At 43.7% G+C, this 24298-nt stretch overlaps 1 protein-coding gene and 1 long non-coding RNA gene across 2 annotated transcripts in view; one reads left to right on the top strand and one right to left on the bottom strand.

Annotated features, from left to right (window-relative positions):
• LIX1 (limb and CNS expressed 1) overlaps positions 1–24298 on the top strand; it is a 194390-nt gene that overhangs the window by 163211 nt on the left and 6881 nt on the right. The window lies entirely within an intron of this gene.
• LOC120992537 overlaps positions 4432–24298 on the bottom strand; it is a 29213-nt gene continuing 9346 nt past the window's right edge. Inside the window, exons 2-4 of the long non-coding RNA XR_005776993.1 lie at positions 12380–12389; positions 8565–8570; positions 4432–4442 (exon numbers count right to left, since the gene is read on the bottom strand). This is a non-coding gene — a long non-coding RNA (uncharacterized LOC120992537). The remainder of the gene's footprint in view (positions 4443–8564; positions 8571–12379; positions 12390–24298) is intronic.

The following is a 24298-nucleotide window of genomic DNA, read 5'->3' as shown; positions in this document are numbered from 1 at the left end:
GCACAGACTGGCTTGGGCCCACCCACAGTGCACTTAACTTCTTATTTGCATATGAATTACAAGTATCTTTTCCCCATAACAGATCACTAAGTGAAAAGTATCATTACATTCAGATGAGCTAGCTATACAAATCTTTGTGTCCGGTTTACCAGTGAATTTCCTGGTGACAGACTCCTTTTAAATGCAGTGACTAGGGATGAGCGAACCCGAACTGTATAGTTCGGGTTCGTACCGAATTTTGGGGTGTCCGTGACACGGACCCGAACCCGAACATTTTCGTAAAAGTCCGGGTTCGGGTTCGGTGTTCGGCGCTTTCTTGGCGCTTTTTGAAAGGCTGCAAAGCAGCCAATCAACAAGCGTCATACTACTTGCCCCAAGAGGCCATCACAGCCATGCCTACTATTGGCATGGCTGTGATTGGCCAGTGCAGCATGTGACCCAGCCTCTATTTAAGCTGGAGTCACGTAGCGCCGCACGTCACTCTGCTATGATCAGTATAGGGAGAGGTTGCAGCTGCGACGTTAGGGCGAGATTAGGCAGATTAACTCCTCCAAAAGACTTCATTCTGTGATCGATCTGCAGCTGTGGATCATTGAAGTGCTATTATTGACTTGCTCACTTTTTTGAGGCTGCCCAGAGCGTTTTTAGATCACTTTTTTTTGGGGGTGATCGGCGACCATTTTGTGACTTGTGGTGCGCCAGCACAAGCTATCACCAAGTGTATTTAACCATCGATAGTGTGGTTATTTTGTGCTATATCCTACATCAGCTGCAGGCTGAGCCTGTGTCACCGAAGTGCATTTAACCATCAACAGTCTGGTTTTTTTTGGCCATATACTACATCAGCTGCAGGCTGAGCCTGTGTCACCGAAGTGCATTTAACCATCGACAGTCTGATTATTTTTTGGCCATATACTACATCTGGTGCAGGCTGAGCCTGTGTCACCCAAGTGCATTTAACCATCAACAGTGTGGTTATTTTTTGGCCATATATTACATCAGGGGCAAGTTGAGCCTGTCACCCAGCGCCTAAAAAATAGACCTGACATTTCTATTCAACCAAATCTGTACTGTTTTAGCTGGTCAAGTTATTTGTAGTGACCGTAAAAGCACACTTTTTTTTCTGGGTTGAAAAACCATTCCCAAATTTGCCATTCTCAAAATAACTAGTTTCTGGTATTTGAGGCCTACTTGAAATCTATCCCAAAAAGAATATCTTACATTGAAGCTAGTGATAGTGTCATTCAGAAAAACCTAAGACACACGCTAGCGTGCTGATAGAAATCTGATTCTGTGATTAAACCTATACCTGTCACACAGCGCAAAAAAAAACAGGCCTCACATCTCTATTTAACCAAATCTGTACTGTTTTAGCTGGTCAAGTTATTTGTAGTGACCGTAAAAGCACACTTTTTTTTCTGGGTTGAAAAAACATTCCCAAATTTGCCATTCTCAAAATAACTAGTTTCTGGTATTTGAGGCCTACTTGAAATCTATCCCAAAAAGAATATCTTACATTGAAGCTAGTGATAGTGTCATTCAGAAAAACCTAAGACACACACTAGCGTGCTGATAGAAGTCTGATTCTGTGATTAAACCTATACCTGTCACACAGCGCAAAAAAAAACAGGCCTAACATCTCTATTTAACCAAATCTGTACTGTTTTAGCTGGTCAAGTTATTTGTAGTGACCGTAAAAGCACACTTTTTTTTCTGGGTTGAAAAACCATTCCCAAATTTGCCATTCTCAAAATAACTAGTTTCTGGTATTTGAGGCCTACTTGAAATCTATCCCAAAAAGAATATCTTACATTGAAGCTAGTGATAGTGTCATTCAGAAAAACCTAAGACACACACTAGCGTGCTGATAGAAGTCTGATTCTGTGATTAAACCTATACCTGTCACACAGCGCAAAAAAAAACAGGCCTCACATCTCTATTTAACCAAATCTGTACTGTTTTAGCTGGTCAAGTTATTTGTAGTGACCGTAAAAGCACACTTTTTTTTCTGGGTTGAAAAACCATTCCCAAATTTGCCATTCTCAAAATTGTGGTGAACGGGAACAATGAGGAAAACATCTAATAAGGGACGCGGACGTGGACATGGTCGTGGTGGTGTTAGTGGACCCTCTGGTGCTGGGAGAGGACGTGGCCGTTCTGCCACAGCCACACGTCCTAGTGAACCAACTACCTCAGGTCCCAGTAGCCAGCAGAATTTACAGCGATATTTGGTGGGGCCCAATGCCGTTCTAAGGATGGTAAGGCCTGAGCAGGTGCAGGCATTAGTCAATTGGGTGGCCGACAGTGGATCCAGCACGTTCACATTATCTCCCACCCAGTCTTCTGCAGAAAGCGCACAGATGGCGCATGAAAACCAAGCCCATCGGTCTGTCACATCACCCCCATGCATATCAGGGAAACTGTCTGAGCCTCAAGTTATGCAGCAGTCTCTTATGCTGTTTGAAGACTCTGCTGCCAGGGTTTCCCAAGGGCATCCACCTAGCCCTTCCCCAGGGGTGGAAGAGATAGAATGCACTAACGCACAACCACTTATTTTTCCTGATGATGAGGACATGGGAATACCACCTCAGCACGTCTCTGATGATGACGAAACACAGGTGCCAACTGCTGCGTCTTTCTGCAGTGTGCAGACTGAACAGGAGGTCAGGGATCAAGACTGGGTGGAAGACGATGCAGGGGACGATGAGGTCCTAGACCCCACATGGAATGAAGGTCGTGCCACTGACTTTCACAGTTCGGAGGAAGAGGCAGTGGTGAGACCGAGCCAACAGCGTAGCAAAAGAGGGAGCAGTGGGCAAAATCAGAACACCCGCCGCCAAGAGACTCCGCCTGCTACTGACCGCCGCCATCTGGGACCGAGCACCCCAAAGGCAGCTTCAAGGAGTTCCCTGGCATGGCACTTCTTCAAACAATGTGCTGACGACAAGACCCGAGTGGTTTGCATGCTGTGCCATCAGAGCCTGAAGCGAGGCATTAACGTTCTGAACCTTAGCACAACCTGCATGACCAGGCACCTGCATGCAAAGCATGAACTGCAGTGGAGTAAACACCTTAAAAACAAAGAAGTCACTCAGGCTCCCCCTGCTACCTCTTCTGCTGCTGCTGCCTCGGCCTCTTCTGCTGCTGCCGCCGCCTCGGCCTCTTCCTCCGCCTCTGGAGGAACGTTGGCACCTGCCGCCCAGCAAACATGGGATGTACCACCAACACCACCACCTGCGTCACCAAGCATCTCAACCATGTCACACGGCAGCGTTCAGCTCTCCATCTCACAAACATTTGAGAGAAAGCGTAAATTCCCACCTAGCCACCCTCGATCCCTGGCCCTGAATGCCAGCATTTCTAAACTACTGGCCTATGAAATGCTGTCATTTAGGCTGGTGGACACACACAGCTTCAAACAGCTCATGTCACTTGCTGTCCCACAGTATGTTGTTCCCAGCCGCCACTACTTCTCCAAGAGAGCCGTGCCTTCCCTGCACAAACAAGTGTCCGATAAAATCAAGTGTGCACTGCGCAACGCCATCTGTGGCAAGGTCCACCTAACCACAGATACGTGGACCAGTAAGCACGGCCAGGGACGCTATATCTCCCTAACTGCACACTGGGTAAATGTAGTGGCGGCTGGGCCCCAGGCGGAGAGCTGTTTGGCGCACGTCCTTCCGCCGCCAAGGATCGCAGGGCAACATTCTTTGCCTCCTGTCTCCTCCTCCTCCTACTCAGCTTCCTCCTCCTCTTCTTCCACCTGCTCATCCAGTCAGCCACACACCTTCACCACCAACTTCAGCACAGCACGGGGTAAACGTCAGCAGGCCATTCTGAAACTCATATGTTTGGGGGACAGGCCCCACACCGCACAGGAGTTGTGGCGGGGTACAGAACAACAGACCGACGAGTGGTTGCTGCCGGTGAGCCTCAAGCCCGGCCTGGTGGTGTGCGATAATGGGCGAAATCTCGTTGCAGCTCTGGGACTAGCCGGTTTGACGCACATCCCTTGCCTGGCGCATGTGCTGAATTTGGTGGTGCAGAAGTTCATTCGCAACTACCCCGACATGTCAGAGCTGCTGCATAAAGTGCGGGCCGTCTGTTCGCGCTTCCGGCGTTCACACCCTGCCGCTGCTTGCCTGTCTGCGCTACAGCGTAACTTCGGCCTTCCCGCTCACCGCCTCATATGCGACATACCCACCAGGTGGAACTCCACCTTGCATATGCTGGACAGACTGTGCGAGCAGCAGCAGGCCATAGTGGAGTTTCAGCTGCAGCACGCACGGGTCAGTCGCACTGCGGATCAGACACACTTCACCACCAATGACTGGGCCTCCATGCGAGACCTGTGTGCCCTGTTGCGCTGTTTCGAGTACTCCACCAACATGGCCAGTGGCGATGACGCCGTTATCAGCGTTACAATACCACTTCTATGTCTCCTTGAGAAAACACTTAGGGCGATGATGGAAGAGGAGGTGGCCCAGGAGGAAGAGGAGGAAGAGGGGTCATTTTTAGCACTTTCAGGCCAGTCTCTTCAAAGTGACTCAGAGGGAGGTTTTTTGCAACACCAGAGGCCAGGTACAAATGTGGCCAGACAGGGCCCACTACTGGAGGACGAGGAGGACGAGGATGAGGAGGAGGTGGAGGAGGATGAGGATGAAGCATGTTCACAGCGGGGTGGCACCCAAAGCAGCTCGGGCCCATCACTGGTGCGTGGCTGGGGGGAAACACAGGACGATGACGATACGCCTCCCACAGAGGACAGCTTGTCCTTACCTCTGGGCAGCCTGGCACACATGAGCGACTACATGCTGCAGTGCCTGCGCAACGACAGCAGAGTTGCCCACATTTTTTAACGTGTGCGGAATACTGGGTTGCCACCCTGCTGGATCCCCGGTACAAAGACAATGTGCCCACCTTACTTCCTACACTGGAGCGTGATAGGAAGATGCGCGAGTACAAGCGCACGTTGGTAGACGCGCTACTGAGAGCATTCCCAAATGTCACAGGGGAACCAGTGGAAGCCCAAGGCGAAGGCAGAGGAGGAGCAAGAGGTCGCCAACGCAGCTGTGTCACGGCCAGCTTCTCTGAGGGCAGGGTTAGCATGGCAGAGATGTGGAAAAGTTTTGTCACCACGCCACAGCTAACTGCACCACCACCTGATACGGAACGTGTTAGCAGGAGGCAACATTTCACTAACATGGTGGAACAGTACCTGTGCACACCCCTCCACGTACTGACTGATGGATCGGCCCAATTCAACTTCTGGGTCTCCAAATTGTCCACGTGGCCAGAGCTAGCCTTTTATGCCTTGGAGGTGCTGGCCTGCCCGGCGGCCAGCGTTTTGTCTGAACGTGTATTCAGCACGGCAGGGGGCGTCATTACAGACAAACGCAGCCGCCTGTCTACAGCCAATGTGGACAAGCTGACGTTCATAAAAATGAACCAGGCATGGATCCCACAGGACCTGTCCATCCCTTGTGCAGATTAGATATTAACTACCTCCCCTTAACAATATATTATTCTACTCCAGGGCACTTCCTCATTCAATACTATTTTTAATTTCATTTTACCATTATATTGCGGGGCAACCCAAAGTTGAATGAACCTCTCCTCTGTCTGGGTGCCGGGGCCTAAATGTGTGACAGTGGCCTGTTCCAGTGGTGGGTGACGTGAAGCCTGATTCTCTGCTATGACATGAAGACAGATTCTGCGCTGACATAAGGCCAGATTCTCTGTTACGGGACCTCTCTCCTCTGCCTGGGTGCCTGGGCCTAAATGTGTGACAGTGGCCTGTTCCAGTGGTGGGTGACGTGAAGCCTGATTCTCTGCTATGACATGAAGACAGATTCTGCGCTGACATAAGGCCAGATTCTCTGTTACGGGACCTCTCTCCTCTGCCTGGGTGCCTGGGCCTAAATGTGTGACAGTGGCCTGTTCCAGTGGTGGGTGACGTGAAGCCTGATTCTCTGCTATGACATGAATACAGATTCTGCGCTGACATAAGGCCAGATTCTCTGTTACGGGACCTCTCTCCTCTGCCTGGGTGCCTGGGCCTAAATGTGTGACAGTGGCCTGTTCCAGTGGTGGGTGACGTGAAGCCTGATTCTCTGCTATGACATGAAGACAGATTCTGCGCTGACATAAGGCCAGATTCTCTGTTACGGGACCTCTCTCCTCTGCCTGGGTGCCTGGGCCTAAATGTGTGACAGTGGCCTGTTCCAGTGGTGGGTGACGTGAAGCCTGATTCTCTGCTATGACATGTAGACAGATTCTGCGCTGACATAAGGCCAGATTCTCTGTTACGGGACCTCTCTCCTCTGCCTGGGTGCCTGGGCCTAAATGTGTGACAGTGGCCTGTTCCAGTGGTGGGTGACGTAAAGCCTGATTCTCTGCTATGACATGAATACAGATTCTGCGCTGACATAAGGCCAGATTCTCTGTTACGGGACCTCTCTCCTCTGCCTGGGTGCCTGGGCCTAAATGTGTGACAGTGGCCTGTTCCAGTGGTGGGTGACGTGAAGCCTGATTCTCTGCTATGACATGAAGACAGATTCTGCGCTGACATAAGGCCAGATTCTCTGTTACGGGACTGCTCTCCTCTGTCTGGGTGCCGGGGCCTAAATGTGTGACAGTGGCCTGTTCCAGTGGTGGGTGACGTGAAGCCTGATTCTCTGCTATGACATGAATACAGATTCTGCGCTGACATAAGGCCAGATTCTCTGTTACGGGACCTCTCTCCTCTGCCTGGGTGCCTGGGCCTAAATGTGTGACAGTGGCCTGTTCCAGTGGTGGGTGACGTGAAGCCTGATTCTCTGCTATGACATGAATACAGATTCTGCGCTGACATAAGGCCAGATTCTCTGTTACGGGACCTCTCTCCTCTGCCTGGGTGCCTGGGCCTAAATGTGTGACAGTGGCCTGTTCCAGTGGTGGGTGACGTGAAGCCAGATTCTCTGCTATGGGACCTCTGTCCAATTGATATTGGTTAATTTTTTTTATTTTTATTTTAATTCATTTCCCTATCCACATTTGTTTGCAGGGGATTTACCTACATGTTGCTGCCTTTTGCAGCCCTCTAGCTCTTTCCTGGGCTGTTTTACAGCCTTTTTAGTGCCCAAAAGTTCAGGTCCCCATTGACTTCAATGGGGTTCGGGTTCGGGACGAAGTTCGGATCGGGTTCGGATTCCGAACCCGAACATTTCTGGGAAGTTCGGCCGAACTTCTCTAACCCGAACATCCAGGTGTTCGCTCAACTCTAGCAGTGACTTAATCGTGCGTTTTTTTTTTTTGCTTAAGAGGGCACTTTTTCTCTAGCTCACCGGATGTGCCACTTTCTGAAAGGATAATATGTGACAAGTAGATTACAGTTTGATTATGTCAATATAATTTTGCCTCTGAATACTGATGAATGTGACTTTTGTAAGGATGTGGGGCAAGAAACCTTAAATATATTACTCTGCAGGTGTAAATTGTATAATTACTGCAATGTCTCACTTTGGTCAGTAGATATCAGCAAAGGATAACATGCTAAAAGTCTGTATGGAGCTGCCTATAAGAGTAATATGAATAACCTGTTTTGTTTGCAAAGTTGGCAATTAGCTACTGTAATTTATGGCTGTTTGTGTGCCCCTACTAGAGTGATAGAAGGCTATTATATGCAGGGTTGACACTGCACTTAGCAAATGACTTATTGCATCACACTCTCTCCCTGTAAAGGGGAGGAGGGGCCTGGTGGGGCAGGAAGTGAGCAGACGGAGGTTGTGCTGGGTGCTGCTGGAGACCAGAAGAGATCTTCTCTGCAGATTCCGGAAGGAATGGACTGGCTCACAGTGGAAACTGGCGACAGCACGAAGGGGAGGTTTGCAGCGACGACCCCAGGAGTGTCGTGTCTGTAGGATCCAGTTCTGGAGTGGACCAGAAAATAAGATAAAGCACCAAGAACCTGCTCAAGGAACTGTAAGTACGGCTCTGCCGTGTCACATTGCACCACACTGGTAAAGTGGCATTTGGACAGACAATAATGCTCCAAATACAGTTGCATTGCGGTGTACGGACTGCAATCTAATACAAAGCTCTAAGGGACTCATACGCTGACACCTTTATCTCAGTGGCTGCTCATAGGGTGTTATATACTGGGAGCTGGAGTAAGGATTACAGCTGCAATCAAAGGGACAGACAACATTTACCTGTGGATTACAAATAGTATTGCGCAATACTTAGGGTGCACCCCAACAAGGAGCTCGTCCAGGAACATACAAGTGCAGCTAGGCTGCTTAATGGACTTTGGGGAAAATATTGCATTTACTGGTTTATTGTTAGGCTGTGTTAAATTCACTGTTGGTTTATTTTCTGTGTACCAATCTGTTTTATATATTCTCAGCTTCTTGTTCATTATTGTGGCAGGCGCAGCACTATGAAGTGCCTTTTGCGCTGTGGCATTAGAAGAATTTTTATATCTGACTTTTTAGTCTAACCAGACTGTCTGTTACTCTACAGGGAGTGCAGAATTATTAGGCAAGTTGTATTTTTGAGGATTAATTTTATTATTGAACAACAACCATGTTCTCAATGAACCCAAAAAACTCATTAATATCAAAGCTGAATATTTTTGGAAGTAGTTTTTAGTTTGTTTTTAGTTTTAGCTATTTTAGGGGGATATCTGTGTGTGCAGGTGACTATTACTGTGCATAATTATTAGGCAACTTAACAAAAAACAAATATATACCCATTTCAATAATTTATTTTTACCAGTGAAACCAATATAACATCTCAACATTCACAAATATACATTTCTGACATTCAAAAACAAAACAAAAACAAATCAGTGACCAATATAGCCACCTTTCTTTGCAAGGACACTCAAAAGCCTGCCATCCATGGATTCTGTCAGTGTTTTGATCTGTTCACCATCAACATTGCGTGCAGCAGCAACCACAGCCTCCCAGACACTGTTCAGAGAGGTGTACTGTTTTCCCTCCTTGTAAATCTCACATTTGATGATGGACCACAGGTTCTCAATGGGGTTCAGATCAGGTGAACAAGGAGGCCATGTCATTAGATTTTCTTCTTTTATACCCTTTCTTGCCAGCCACGCTGTGGAGTACTTGGACGCGTGTGATGGAGCATTGTCCTGCATGAAAATCATGTTTTTCTTGAAGGATGCAGACTTCTTCCTGTACCACTGCTTGAAGAAGGTGTCTTCCAGAAACTGGCAGTAGGACTGGGAGTTGAGCTTGACTCCATCCTCAACCCGAAAAGGCCCCACAAGCTCATCTTTGATGATACCAGCCCAAACCAGTACTCCACCTCCACCTTGCTGGCGTCTGAGTCGGACTGGAGCTCTCTGCCCTTTACCAATCCAGCCACGGGCCCATCCATCTGGCCCATCAAGACTCACTCTCATTTCATCCGTCCATAAAACCTTAGAAAAATCAGTCTTGAGATATTTCTTGGCCCAGTCTTGACGTTTCAGCTTGTGTGTCTTGTTCAGTGGTGGTCGTCTTTCAGCCTTTCTTACCTTGGCCATGTCTCTGAGTATTGCACACCTTGTGCTTTTGGGCACTCCAGTGATGTTGCAGCTCTGAAATATGGCCAAACTGGTGGCAAGTGGCATCTTGGCAGCTGCACGCTTGACTTTTATCAGTTCATGGGCAGTTATTTTGCGCCTTGGTTTTTCCACACGCTTCTTGCGACCCTGTTGACTATTTTGAATGAAACGCTTGATTGTTCAATGATCACGCTTCAGAAGCTTTGCAATTTTAAGAGAGCTGCATCCCTCTGCAAGATATCTCACTATTTTTGACTTTTCTGAGCCTGTCAAGTCCTTCTTTTGACCCATTTTGCCAAAGGAAAGGAAGTTGCATAATAATTATGCACACCTAATATAGGGTGTTGATGTCATTAGACCACACCCCTTCTCATTACAGAGATGCACATCACCTAATATGCTTAATTGGTAGTAGGCTTTCGAGCCTATACAGCTTGGAGTAAGACAACATGCATAAAGAGGATGATGTGGTCAAAATACTAATTTGCCTAATAATTCTGCACACAGTGTATAATTCCTCCAGCGCCATTCTATGGAAGCAGTAGGTTTAAAGAGCACACCAAATGCTTGAAATAACTTCTTTATTAACTTCAATTTTTCTTCATATACAGTGAGAAACAGAAGTATTTGAACACCCTGCGATTTTGCAAGTTCTCCCACTTAGAAATCATGGAGGGGTCTGAAATTCACATTGTAGGTGCATTCCCACTCTGAGAGACAGAATAAAAAAAAAAAAATCACATTGTATCATTTTTAAAGAATGTATTTGTCTTGCACTGCTGAACATAAGTATTTGAACACCTGAAAAAATCTGTGTTAATATTTGATACAGAAGCCTTTGTTTGCACACACTGCAACAGGGATTTTGGCCCACTTCTCCACACAGATCTCCTCTAGATCTGTCTGGTTTCGGGGATGTTGCTGAGGAACACAGAGTTTCAGCTCCCTCCAAAGATTTTCTATTGGATTTAGGTCTGGAGACTGGCTAGGCCACTCCAGAACCTTGATATGCTTTTTACGGAGCCACTTCTTGGTTATCCTGGCTGTGTGCTTCGGGTCGTTGTCATGTTGGAAGACCCAGCCACGACTCATCTTTAATGCTCTGACTGAGGAAAGGAGGTTGTTGCTCAAAATTTCGCAATAAATGGCCCCATTCATTCTCTCTTTAATACAGTGCAGTCGACCTGTCCCCTTCGCAGAAAGGCACCCCCAAAGCATGATGTTACGACCCCCATGCTTCACAGTAGGGATGGTGTTCTTGGGATGCAACTCATCCTTTTTCCTCCAAACACGACGAGTGAAGTTTAGACCAAAAAGTTCTACTTTGGTCTCATCTGACCACATGACTTTCTCCCATGCCTCCTCTGGATCATGCAAATGGTCATTAGCAAACTTCAGACGGGCCTGGATATGTGATGACTTGAGCAGGGGAACGTTCCGTGCAATGCATGATTTGAAACCATGACGACGTAGTGTTCTATCGACAGTGACCTTTGAAACTGTGGTCCCAGCTCTCTTCATGTCATTGACCAGCTCCTCCCTTGTAGTTCTGGGCTGATGCCTCACCTTTCTTATCAGTGATACCCCACGAGGTGAGATCTTGCATGAAGCCCCAGTGCAAGGGAGACTGACAGTCGTCTTTAGCCTCTTCGATTTTCTAACAATTGCTCAAACAGTTGCTCTATTTTCACCAAGCTGCTTGGCAATTGCCCCGCAGCCCTTTCCAGCCTTTGTGGAGGTCCACAATTTTGTCTCTGGTGTCTTTTGACAGATCTTTGGTCTTGCCCATGGTAGTAGTTGGCGTCTGACTGTGGGGTGGACAGAGCTCAGACAGGTGCTATTAAGTTAAATTAATGAGTGGAGTAGAGGTGGAATTTTTAAAGGCACATTAACAGGTCTTTGAGAGCCAGAATTCTTACTGTTTCTCAGGTGTTCAAATACTTATGTTCAGCAGTGCAAGACAAATAAATTCTTTGAAAATCATACAATGTGATTTCATGAATTATTTATTTTTTATTCTGTGTCTGAGTGGGAATGCACTTACAATGTGAATTTAAGACCCCTCCATGATTTCTAAGTGGGAGAACTTGCAAAATTGTATGGTGTTCAAATATTTCTGTTCCTCACTGTAACACTGCCGCCTCCGCAGCAGATAGTCCATGTACAAAACACGTGTTGAATAAAGTATCACAAAATGGCGGTATGCATAAGATGGTGGTTCAACTGTTCAATCTTGTCATTCAACATAAAATTGTGGCTATATTTCTCTCTTGAGTATCTATACTCTCACTTTAAGTTATTTAAGCACTTTATGATCTCTCTGAGAGGTATATCTGAGGTCTAACTAATAGTTCACTTGCTGAATTTGGCCGCAATTTGCAGTATGCAGTTAGCAGTAACTATTTGCAGATTAGTTGAATATGATCTGGTATGGTTGTATGCAATTTGGATTGCAATATGGAATTTGAATTTGGATTGTAAACTTTGTAGTTTGCAATTGTATGGTATATGTAATTGGTGGAACTGGAAAGTAAACACACACATAACTGGTTCAGTATACAGTTCTAATCAGTATTTTAACAGTAGGAACATTATATAACTGTTTTAAATACATATTTTGGCCTCTCTGCTTCCATAAAACACAGCTCTTAGTGGAGTGAATGTCTGTTCAGCTTCTCTCTGGTGAATAATCATTTCTAGCTGTTCCTGCTAGGGGCTTTCCCACACAGGCTGTGTGTGAGACTGGCTGTGATTGGCCAAGACTCCTGCTATGTGTGAGGCTGGCTGTGATTGGTCTAGACTCCTGCCCAGCAACTACAGTTTAACTCTATGTTTCCTGTTTCTGCTTTGTCATTGAGCCTACCTCACATCCATATAATGAATCTTAAAGGCATATTATCTTTTCTGCTTCTGTGAACACAATGAATATACCAGTTATATGATATCCAAACATGAAGTCACTGTAAATATCTCAGCTTTTGTCTTTAGCACACAAACATAGGAACTGTATTAAGGTTATTGGCTGTTCTAGCTGTATAAACATATTAGCTATATTAGCAACCTAGGACAGGTCTTAGCTGCCAGCTACAATTATATTGTTCAGTAAACTCAACTGCTGGGAAAGAACTGTTGTCTGTGTCTGTGTGGCATCGTGTATCCTCTGTACCTGTGGGCCTAGCCCTCGGTCTTCTTTCACTTTTATTGTGTGGTCTCAAAGGAAATGAATGCCAGTATCTGCTACTTTACATTAATACCAATAGTTTTCAAACTGTATTCTCCTCCTAAATGGGAAATAAAATATTACACAGCCCCAGACAAATAAATGGGCAACCATGTTACGGTATAAATGGTGATGCCAAGTCCACATGAACAAAAGCCACGCTATCAAATAGTGTAACTACTCATGATTCATCATATGAATGATTTGCTATCTCTTTGTCCTTAAAAGGGTTTTCCGAGACTTTTCTACTGATGACCTATCCTCTGAATAAGTCATCAGTATCTGATCGGTGGGGTGGACCAGCTGTTTGAGAATGCATCAGCACTCCTGTGAGTGCTGTGGCCTTCTCTCAGCTCCCCAAGCACACCGCCATTCATTTGATAGCAGCTGTGCTTAGTATCGCAGCTTAGCCACATTCACTTCAATGGGACTGGGCTGCACCTAAGCCATGGACTGATGTCTGACCCCCACTGATCAGATACCAGAGCATAGGCCATCAGTAGATAGGTCTTGGAAAACCTCTTTCCCACCAAAAATGACGAGTTTGACTGATAATAGTCTTACGGATATGGGGGCTTTTAGTCATGTTCTTCTCTCTAACTGCTGTATAACACTTAGACCCTGATTTATCAATGGTCTTGATGGGCCCTGCACTGCTGAAGCAGGCCTTGTCATGAATTAAATGCCTCCTCCGTGCACAAGATTGAAACCTACTCCGGGTTGTAGATGGTGTAGATCTCAGTCATTATTTACACCAGTTTCTGGCGTAAATTATGAAAAAATGTGCCGGGGCTGATAGCACCAGATTTTTGGAAACTGGCGAGGGCAGCGTAAAAATGCCATATGACTAAATCTAGTCACAATGGTATTTAAAACTTTGGAAAACTAGACCAGGCATAGGGGGATGTTAAATCTTCACCTTGGTGTCCGTGTCACTGCTGGGCAAATTTTTTGCTGTGGAATTTCTGCCATGGATATTGACACATTTACAGGGCAAAAATCCATGATGAATCTGCAGCAGATTGTATTGGATTTGCTTCAGCAGTCACCCTATGGTAATGTTAGAAACAATGTGGCATTAAGTGTTTTACAGGTATTTGGTTGGTTCCTGAATTATGCCTCACCAAGGTAGCTCTGTTGAGCTGTGAGCTCCAGGCCCGTCTTCTGATATTTCCAGGAAAGACTGCTGCTGGTCATACATGTGACCATACATGTGATATTATCATGTGGAGATGTCTCCTTTCACTCAGGCATGCCGATAATTAGCTAATTTAGCTGTCATCTTTCTCTCCTGACACCTTCATACATGAACTCTCAGATCAGACATTGGTGCATATTTATTGGAATATATGGGGAGGTGAATAAGAGGGAGAAGATGAGAACAAGCTGCTCCTAGACATCTCTGGCAGCAGCCTGTCTTCTGGGAAAACAAAGGTTTGGACATGTCAAATTCCAACATGCGTAATCCTGCTCTTCACGGATGCCAAGCCTGTGAAGTGTCAGATGCGCCCACACACAGACACACATATTATATTGTCAGACAATCCATCCTAATCTAATGGCCAGCTTTAGCTTGTGGGTACGTAGTCTACAGATGAATACTTTCTTTCTTGAAACATTCTGGCCTTTTTTAAAACGATGGTATGCCTCTTGTAATCCCTGGACTACCCTTGTAACCAATCCTCCCGCAAACAGGCTACAATGAAGCCACTGGTTCTTTGGCCACTTAAGGGTGTTGTCCAACTAGTTTAAGCGATGGCCTAACCTGAGGGTACTGTAGGTCATCACTAGCTGATTGACACATCACAACCTTGCCAGTCAGCTGTTCAGGAGTAGCTCATTCGCAGAAGTAGACAGCAGAACTACACAATGCTGTCACTCTTGAAGTCAGGCGACATCAAGAGACATCCCCTTTAACTATTGCATTAACCATCTGCATGTGCCTTGCTAGGTGACCTTCTTGTAGTCACATCCCCCCACCTACAGGACCAGATTATAGATACGTAGGGTCAGCATAACTTTTTCATCTCATCAGTGTTTACCTAGCTGTCAGTAGTGTCTGATGCGAAAAATGTGGATGACTGCAATTTTGAGCTGAAAATGATAGGGTTAGTGCTTTCACCAAAGCTGGTTTGATGCATACGTAGAATGATTAGATTATCAGCTAAGGATTGTGTTCATATTTAATTGGATTTACTCCGGCCTGAGAAGAAAGCTAGGGAAAATTGGAAAGTGATTAAACAACACATGGCAATGATTATATTTGTTTGAGATTTGCTTTGTAGTTTAAATATGATAAATTGAATTAGTTTGTACATGGAAGTTATTGAGACAAAAACGGTAAAAGTAGAAATTGTAAAGAATTACTTAAGCTTCTATATTAAAGATACAATTTCCTAGAAAATAAAGATATGATCTAGGGATAGAAATATAAATATAATGGCAATGATAATTTGATGAGTACATACTGTATCCATTTAGATTTTTTAGGTTGATATTTTTTTTTTACAAGAATTCAATATTGATGGTCTATTTTCAGGATAGGTATGATTGGTGGAGGTCCAACAACTGGCACCCTCTCCTGTTTAAAGAGGTCAAGGCACTCCAGTGAGCGCTGCAGCCTAGTCGCAGCATACCAAGAACAGTGGTGTACATTGTACAGCAGCTGTGCTTGGTATTGAAGCCCATTCACTTGAATGGCACTGAGCTGCAGGCAGGCCATGTGACCAATGAACGTGACGTCACTGGCATAGGCATTGGAGTGCTATGGCCTCATCAAGCAGCTGATCAGCGGGAGTGCTGGGAATTAGACCCACCAATCAAATGTTGATGACTAGAGATGAGCGAAGTTTGGCCGATTCGCTGAACTTTGACAAGAAACTCGATTGGTGACAAATAAATTTTTCAAGAATTGCTATAAATCAGGTATACCCTTGGCTGAGGGAATGTATGGAGTGGACTGCTGCAGTGAGCCAGCTCCATACGTGGAGGGTGCCAGTTGTATCATACAGCAGACACCCAGCCATAATGACTGGGAATGGCAATCCCACCGAACCCTGTCATTTAATTCCCCAGATGCCACGATCAACACCGATCACAGAATTTGTGCGGCTCCCTCTGCCTTCCAATTGGAGCCCCCACAGTAAAATCACAAGTCTCCAATCAGTTACCATGGTAGCCTGAACACTTTTTAAGCTTCCCATTGCTGCCATGGTAACCTCCCTCAGCAAGGAGTGTGTCAAAATGCTAGATCTCTATTAGGGTAATTAGGACAAGGGATCAAAAGATCCCAGGTTCTAGCCCTCTAAGGGTGGCTCAGTGGTTAGCACTGGTGCCTTGCAGTGCTGGGGTACTACAGTCGTGGCCAAAAGTTTTGAGAATGACACAAATATTAGTTTTCACAAAGTTTGCTGCTAAACTGCTTTTAGATCTTTGTTTCAGTTGTTTCTGTGATGTAGTGAAATATAATTACACGCACTTCATACGTTTCAAAGGCTTTTATCGACAATTACATGACATTTATGCAAAGAGTCAGTATTTGCAGTGTTGGCCCTTCTTTTTCAGGACCTCTGCAATTCGACTGGGCATGCTCTCAATCAACTTCTGGGCCAATTCTTGACTGATAGCAACCCATTCTTTCATAATCACTTCTTGGAGTTTGTCAGAATTAGTGGGTTTTTGTTTGTCCACCCGCCTCTTGAGGATTGACCACAAGTTCTCAATGGGATTAAGATCTGGGGAGTTTCCAGGCCATGGACCCAAAATGTCAACGTTTTGGTCCGCGAGCCGCTTAGTTATCAATTTTGCCTTATGGCACGGTGCTCCATCATGCTGGAAAATGCATTGTTCTTCACCAAACTGTTGTTGGATTGTTGGAAGAAGTTGGTGTTGGAGGGTGTTTTGGTACCATTCTTTATTCATGGCTGTGTTTTTGGGCAAAATTGTGAGTGAGCCCACTCCTTTGGATGAGAAGCAACCCCACACATGAATGGTCTCAGGATGCTTTACTGTTGGCATGACACAGGACTGATGGTAGCGCTCACCCTTCTTCTCTGGACAAGCTTTTTTCCAGATGCCCCAAACAATCGGAAAGAGGCTTCATCGGAGAATATGACATTGCCCCAGTCCTCAGCAGTCCATTCACCATACTTTCTGCAGAAGATCAATCTGTCCCTGATGTTTTTTATGGAGAGAAGTGGCTTCTTTGCTGCCCTTCTTGACACCAGGCCATCTTCCAAAAGTCTTCACCTCACTGTGCGTGCAGATGCGCTCACACCTGCCTGCTGCCATTCCTGAGCAAGCTCTGCACTGGTGGCACTCCGATCCCGCAGCTGAATCCTCTTTAGGAGACGATCCTGGCGCTTGCTGGACTTTCTTAGACGCCCTGAAGCCTTCTTAACAAGAATTGAACCTCTTTCCTTGAAGTTCTTGATGATCCTATAAATTGTTGATTGAGGTGCAATCTTAGTAGCCACAATATCCTTGCCTGTGAAGCCATTTTTATGCAACGCAATGATGGCTGCACGCGTTTCTTTGGAGGTCACCATGGTTAACAATGGAAGAACAATGATTTCAAGCATCACCCTCATTTTAACATGTGAAGTCTGCCATTTTAACCCAATCAGCCTGACATAATGATCTCCAGCCTTGTGCTCGTCAACATTCTCACCTGAGTTAACAAGACGATTACTGAAATGATCTCAGCAGGTCCTTTAATGACAGCAATGAAATGCAGTGGAAAGTTTTTTTTGGGATTAAGTTAATTTTCATGGCAAAGAAGGACTATGCAATTCATCTGATCACTCTTCATAACATTCTGGAGTATATGCAAATTGCTATTATAAAAACTTAAGCAGCAACTTTTCCAATTTCCAATATTTATGTCATTCTCAAAACTTTTGGCCACGACTGTAGATTCGAATCTGACCAAGGACAACATCTGCATGGAGTTTGTATGTTCTCCCCGTGTTTGCGTGGGTTTCCTCCGGGTACTCCGGTTTCCTCCCACACTCCAAAGACATACTGATATGGTACTTAGATTGTGAGCGCTGTGGAATATAGTAGCGCTATATAAATGCATAAAATAAACAGTAAAAAATAAAAATCACCCCCCCCTTTAAGAAAAAAAACATATTAGTTATCAACTCGTCCAAAAATGTCTAAACTGTGTGCTGATCGCCATAATGGAAAAAAATACACACAAAACTTGAATAACAGTGATCAAAAAGTCGTACGTAAAACCTAAATTTCGTCCTGCGTAAAACAAGTCCTCATATAAGTCTGTAGACCGAAATAGAAAAAAGTTATGGCTGTCAGAAATCGGTGATGCAAAGAAAATATTTATTTTTTCCAAAGGTTTTCATTTTTTCAAAAGTAGTAAAACAAAAGAAAAAAATATTTGGTATTCGTAATGACCCACAGAATAAGAATGTTATGTCATTTTTAGCGCACAGTGAAAACCGTAATCCCACAATTTTTTTCCCCCCATTTTCCAATAACAGACATGGTAAAATGAATGGTGCCCTTAAATAGTACAATTTATCCCCCAAAAAATAAGCCCCCCATGTGGCTATATAAATGGAAATTTTTAAAAGTTATGGCTATTGGAAGGTTGGGAGGAAAAAAGGAAAATGTAAAACCAAAAATGGGCCCAGTACTATATGCTCTGAAAACAATACAACAATGGAGAGCTTTCAAAAACGGATTGAGAATAAATATAAAAATGTACACATCAAAATTGTCAATGGCTCTGTTCTGACAAATGGAAAACTACTAAAAGAACAGAAATAATTTTTTAATATTGTAGACATTTTCCATAGTGATGAGCGGCAGGGGCCATATTCGAATTCGCGATATTTTGCGAATATTTGGTAGAATATTCGTCGAATATTCACAAATTCGAATATTCGTTATGTTCTACGATTTTTTTACTAAAAAAATCGGCAAGGTAATGATCGTGTAATATGCGAATTTTCGTATTCGAATTTTCGAATTTTTATTGCGAATTTTTAAACTTTTAGACAAAGAATATTATAGCACTATATTAGCTAAATTGCTCTATATTCGTTTTTTTTTTCGAATATTCGCTATATTGCCATAACTTAGTTTTTTCGAATATTCGTAATATTCGAAAACAAGAATATATAGCAATATAGCGAATATTCGAAAAAAACGAATATAGAGCAATTTAGCTAATATAGTGCTATATTCTTCTTTGTCTAATAGTTGTAATTTTTTTCTCATCTGAAGTTCAGATTGGGAAAAAAAATTACAACTATAAAAAAAAAGATTATAGCACTATATTAGCTAAATTGCTCTATATTAGTTTTTTTTTCGAATATTCGCTATATTGCTATAACTTCATTTTTTCGAATATTCGCAATATTCTAAAACAAGAATATATAGAAATATAGCGAATATTCGAAAAAAACTAATATAGAGCAATTTAGCTAATATAGTGCTATATTCTTCTTTGTCTAATAGTTGTAATTTTTTCTCATCTGAAGTTCAGATTGGAAAAAAATTACAACTATAAAAAAAAAGATTATAGCACTATATTAGCTTAATTTTTCTATATTCGTTTTTTTTCGAATATTCGCTATATTGCTAAAACAAGAATATATAGCAATATAGCGAATATTCGAAGAAAAAAAAGAATATAGAGCAAAATTCGCAAACAACACTACTCCTAAAGTCAAGTATATTGCAGCCTTCTTATTGGCCCACAAGCTAGAAGCAGGGAGGGATCATGTGTACTGATAAAAAAAAAATATATATCGAATATAAAAAAAAAATTTAATATAAAAGAAAAAAAAAATTTGAATATTCAAAATTACGAATATATATCATTATATTCGAAATATTTGCGAATTTTCGAAGTACCTATATTCGCGATAAAAATTTGAAATTCGAATATTCGTGATCAACACTAATTTTCCATATTCCAAGTGTAAAATTGAAAAGTATACAAATGTATACTATGAACTAGATGGTATTTCGCTTTAAAAATGTATTAGGGTTAAAACCAGTTTGGCCGAACATGGTGGATGGATCAAACATGGCCGCTGGATTATTGCCATAATGGTCAGGAGCCTGAAAACTAGTAGCTGCCATATAATGCGTTAGCCAAACAGGGACTGTTGCTGGTATGGGGTTTGGCTGGTTAGGTGCGTGGCACAATATGCAAATTATTGCTGTTGTGGCCTGCAATCTCCTGAAAATGCCCCTTTTGTATGAGAATTACATAAAGGGGCCACATGGGGCAAACAGTTGACCACTATATTAATTTTACCTAATAATTAAAGTTATACTTTCCTTTAACCCTTGCTTCCTAAAACTACATATGAAGAGTACCTCATGGCGCAGCAGGTAAACGGCAGTTGGATCCAACAAACTGATAAAAGAGGAGAGAAACATGGTCATGGGGCATTCTTGGAGTGAGAAAAGAATAAAGTGAGCCCCCCCCCCCAGTTGCGAACCCACTTCTTCAACCTCAACTGTTCTCCTGCCCTACAAGTGGAAGACCCTACTTCTGCCATCTGCTTTTCCTTCTTTTCCATATCTTCTAATATCGAAAATGTCATCATGAATATCCAGATCCTCCTCTCTCTAGATCTTGCTGACTTTTCTCGGACATGGAGACCGCAAAGGATGGTTTGGAAGAAGTAAAGCCAGAAAAAGATGAAGATGGTGCACCTGGGTGCATTAAAAAAAATGAATGATTTCCATATTCTACTACATACTACTTCCATAGTCAACTACATGGAAAGGGAGGGACTGTAGTACCAGCAGCTTAGCCAGGTGCACGTTCAGCTTCTGCGCAGTTGGATAAGTGCATATATACTGTTATCTTTTTGCAATCACCTCAGTGATCGATTGCTGTTAGAACAAGTGATGAAGAGAAGGAGGAAGATCAGGAGCAATAGATGACATTGAAGTCTATTGGAAGGAACTGCTGATGTTGACAAGCCGTGACTGCTGGAGAGTGGGAGCAGGCCGGTAGGAGATGCAGCAGTTGCTGCATCAGGCTGTAACACTAAATGAGTGGCATGGTTTTCCACTTTATAGTGACGCTCCATGTGTTGACGCAGGGCCATCATGTCAACATTAGCACCCTAGCCACATCTCACCTTCTGCCCACACATTCTTTATACAGCCACTCTAACATCCCCAGGGACTTGATGAAAAATTCCCACACTGGCATTCTCCCTCCACCACTGTGTGATGCCAGCCTGCCGCTGGCATCTGCTTGTGTGTTCCTCATAGGTACATAGTCTTCTGAGTAGCAGACGGTGTACCCCTCCCATGCAGGGTTGCCAACCGTCCAGAAATTTCTGGACAGTCCGTAAAAATAGGCGACTTTTTTCCTGTCAGTGAAAAAAAATAGAAGTGTCCGTGATTTTTTTTGAGGCTGGTGGTACTTAACTACATTATTTTGGTGGTAATTATCATCATTTTACAGCTCGCAGTAAATGCTGGTAATAAGGTGCTATCAGTATGTTGAGCTATAGACATTAGAGATGAGCGAATTTTTTAAAACTTCGATTTGGCCGGTTTTTGGATAAAATTTGGTTCGATCCGAATTTATTTGCGGCGAATAGCTTTAAAAAACAGCTGTTTCCTACCTGCAGAGAGCCTTTATAGTGCTTTGCAGTAACACGCATAGGGAGTCTGCTGTGGTAGTGAAATAATACTGTCAGTATGACACGCAGATGACAGGCGTCGCTCTTAGAATCACTGCACACTTTACTTATTTGGGCAGTTAAGGGACCAAAACTGACCAAATAACTCAAGTATGAACTCAGCCTTACAGGTCGATGTTAGCGTCAAGAAGAAGCTCACTCCTTTTACACAGTTGTCAGCTGATTCCACATACAGTCAGGTCCATAAATATTGGGACATTGACATAATTCGAACATTTTTGGCTCTATACATCACCACAATGGATTTGAAATTAAACGAACAAGATGTGCTTAAACTGCAGACTGTCAGCTTTAATTTGAGGGTATTTATAGCCAAATCAGGTGAACGATGTAGGAATTACAACAGTTTGCATATGTGTCTCCCACTTGTTAAGGAGCCAAAAGTAATGGGACAATTGGCTTCTCAGCTGTTCCATGGCCAGGTGTGTGTTATTCCCTCATTATCCCAATTACAATGAGCAGATAAAAGGTCCAGAGTTCATTTCAAGTCTGCTATTTGCATTTGGAATCTGTTGCTGTCAACTCTCAAGATGAGATCCAAAGAGCTGTCACTATCAGTTAAGCAAGCCATCATTAGGCTGAAAAAACAAAACAAACACATCAGAGAGTTAGCAAAAACATTAGATGTGGCCATAACAACTGTTTGAAACATTGTCAAAAAGAAGGAACGCACTGGTGAGCTCAGCACTGGAACAACAGCACTGGAACAACATCCTATGGACAGAGGAGACCAAGATCAACTTGTACCAGAGTGATGGGAAGAGAAGAGTATGGAGAAGAAAAGGAACTGCTCATGATCCTAAGCATACCACCTCATCAGTGAAGCATGGTGGTGGTAGTGTCATGGCGTGGGCATGTATGGCTGCCAATGGAACTGGTTCTCTTGTATTTATTGATGATGTGACTGCTGACAAAAGCAGCAGGATGCATTCTGAAGTGTTTTGGGCAATATTATCTGCTCATATTCAGCCAAATGCTTCAGAACTCATTGGACGGCGCTTCACAGTGCAGATGGACAATGACCCAAAGCATACTGCAAAAGAAACCAAAGAGTTTTTTTTAAGGGAAAGAAGTGGAATGTTATGCAATGGCCAAGTCAATCACCTGACCTGAATCTGATTGAGCATGCATTTCACTTGCTGAAGGCAAAACTGAAGGGAAAATGCCCCAAGAACAAGCAGGAACTGAAGACAGTTGCATTAGAGGCCTGGCAGAGGATCACCAGGGATGAAACCCAGCGTCTGGTGATGTCTATGCATTCCAGACTTCAGGTTGTAATTGACTGCAATGGATTTGCAGCCAAGTATTAAAAAGTGAAAGTTTTATTTATAATTATTATTCTGTCCCATTACTTTTGGCCATGGAACAGCTGAGAAGCCAATTGTCCCATTACTTTTGGCTCCTTAACAAGTGGGAGGCACATATGCAAACGGTTGTAATTCCTACCCCGTTCACCTGATTTGGATGTTAATACCCTCAAATTAAAGCTGACAGTCTGCAGTTAAAGAACATATTGTTTGTTTGCTTTTAAATCCATTGTGGTGGTGTATAGAGCCAAAAATGTTAGAATTGTGTCGATGTCCCAATATTTTTGGACCTGACTGTAGGTGTCTACAGAACCTGTTCTATATTAAACTCTTATACAAGTAGAGCCCCCCGACAGAGTGTAGAGGGTGTCAGCAGTAAGTTTGTGTTGACGTCACTGATTATTTTGCTCTTCCTCGGATCCGTCAGAACAATAACCCCCAAAAAACGGATCCTGTCTGTTGAGCATCTGCCTTCACTCGGTCAGCATTTGGTCAGTAATTCATCAGTATTGCTAAAACAAAAAAAACTGGAGTGGATCCAAAACAGAGATAACCGAGTCAACTATTCAAGAACTGCTGGGTAGCTGGTCAAGACACAACCGCTACATGACACTGGGAGCTCAGGCCTCTCATAGCGACTCCTGCTGCCACGCCCCATTACTCTGCAGCGACCTAAAAACATTTAGGCCTCTGCCACTTCACTGTGCAGGGCCTGGCACTTCTCTGTCTGACATACTGTTAGATCAGATAAATAAATAAATAAGAAGGAAATTAAAACACCCCAAAAAATCAGTAATTTTCTCACTTCACCACACAACGGCCCTTTTTTTCCCCCCCACAAATACACGCCAAAAAGGGCTGTAATTTGCTAGCTTCACCACACAACAACAAATACTTTTTTTGTGCCACTAATACACGCCAAAAAGGCTTTAGAACATATAACTGCACCGCTGAACGGCAAATATATTTTTCCTCTGCCACTAATACACGACAAAAAGGGCAGTATTTTGCACTCCACCACACAACGGCTAATAAGCCCTTTTTTCCCACTAATACAAGCCAAAAAATGCTTTAGAACATATAATTGCACTGCACAAGGCCAAATAAAAAGTATAAATATTTCCTTGTAATAAACCCTGTTAATGGCTGTATCAAACAGCACTTGCACCCCAATAACAAGAAAGCTTTGATGGAATTACAGAGCTGTATAATGGCAATTTGGGTCCCCAGTCAGTGCAGCAAGGTGTAATAGGATTGTTCCTATTACCCAGGCTGTAACCTCCCCTACTGAACCCTGTTCAACTTAAATGCTGTGGAATGATTCCTCCCTATCCTTTCCCTACACCTTGAATAATCTTTCCCTGAACTTGTAAATCGTTTTTAGCACAATTAAGTTTTTTCTAGCACTGTCCCTAGCGCCTGCTGACGTCTCTACCTGCAATAAATACACTCGAAAAAGGCAGAATCTAAGATGGCTGAGGCTATTTATAGGGCTATGACATCACAGGGCTGGCTG

This window comes from Bufo bufo, chromosome 2, assembly GCF_905171765.1.
Source record: "Bufo bufo chromosome 2, aBufBuf1.1, whole genome shotgun sequence".
NCBI lineage: Eukaryota > Metazoa > Chordata > Amphibia > Anura > Bufonidae > Bufo > Bufo bufo.
Note: the sequence above shows the minus strand (reverse complement) of the source record. Positions and strands in the feature narration are given on the sequence as shown.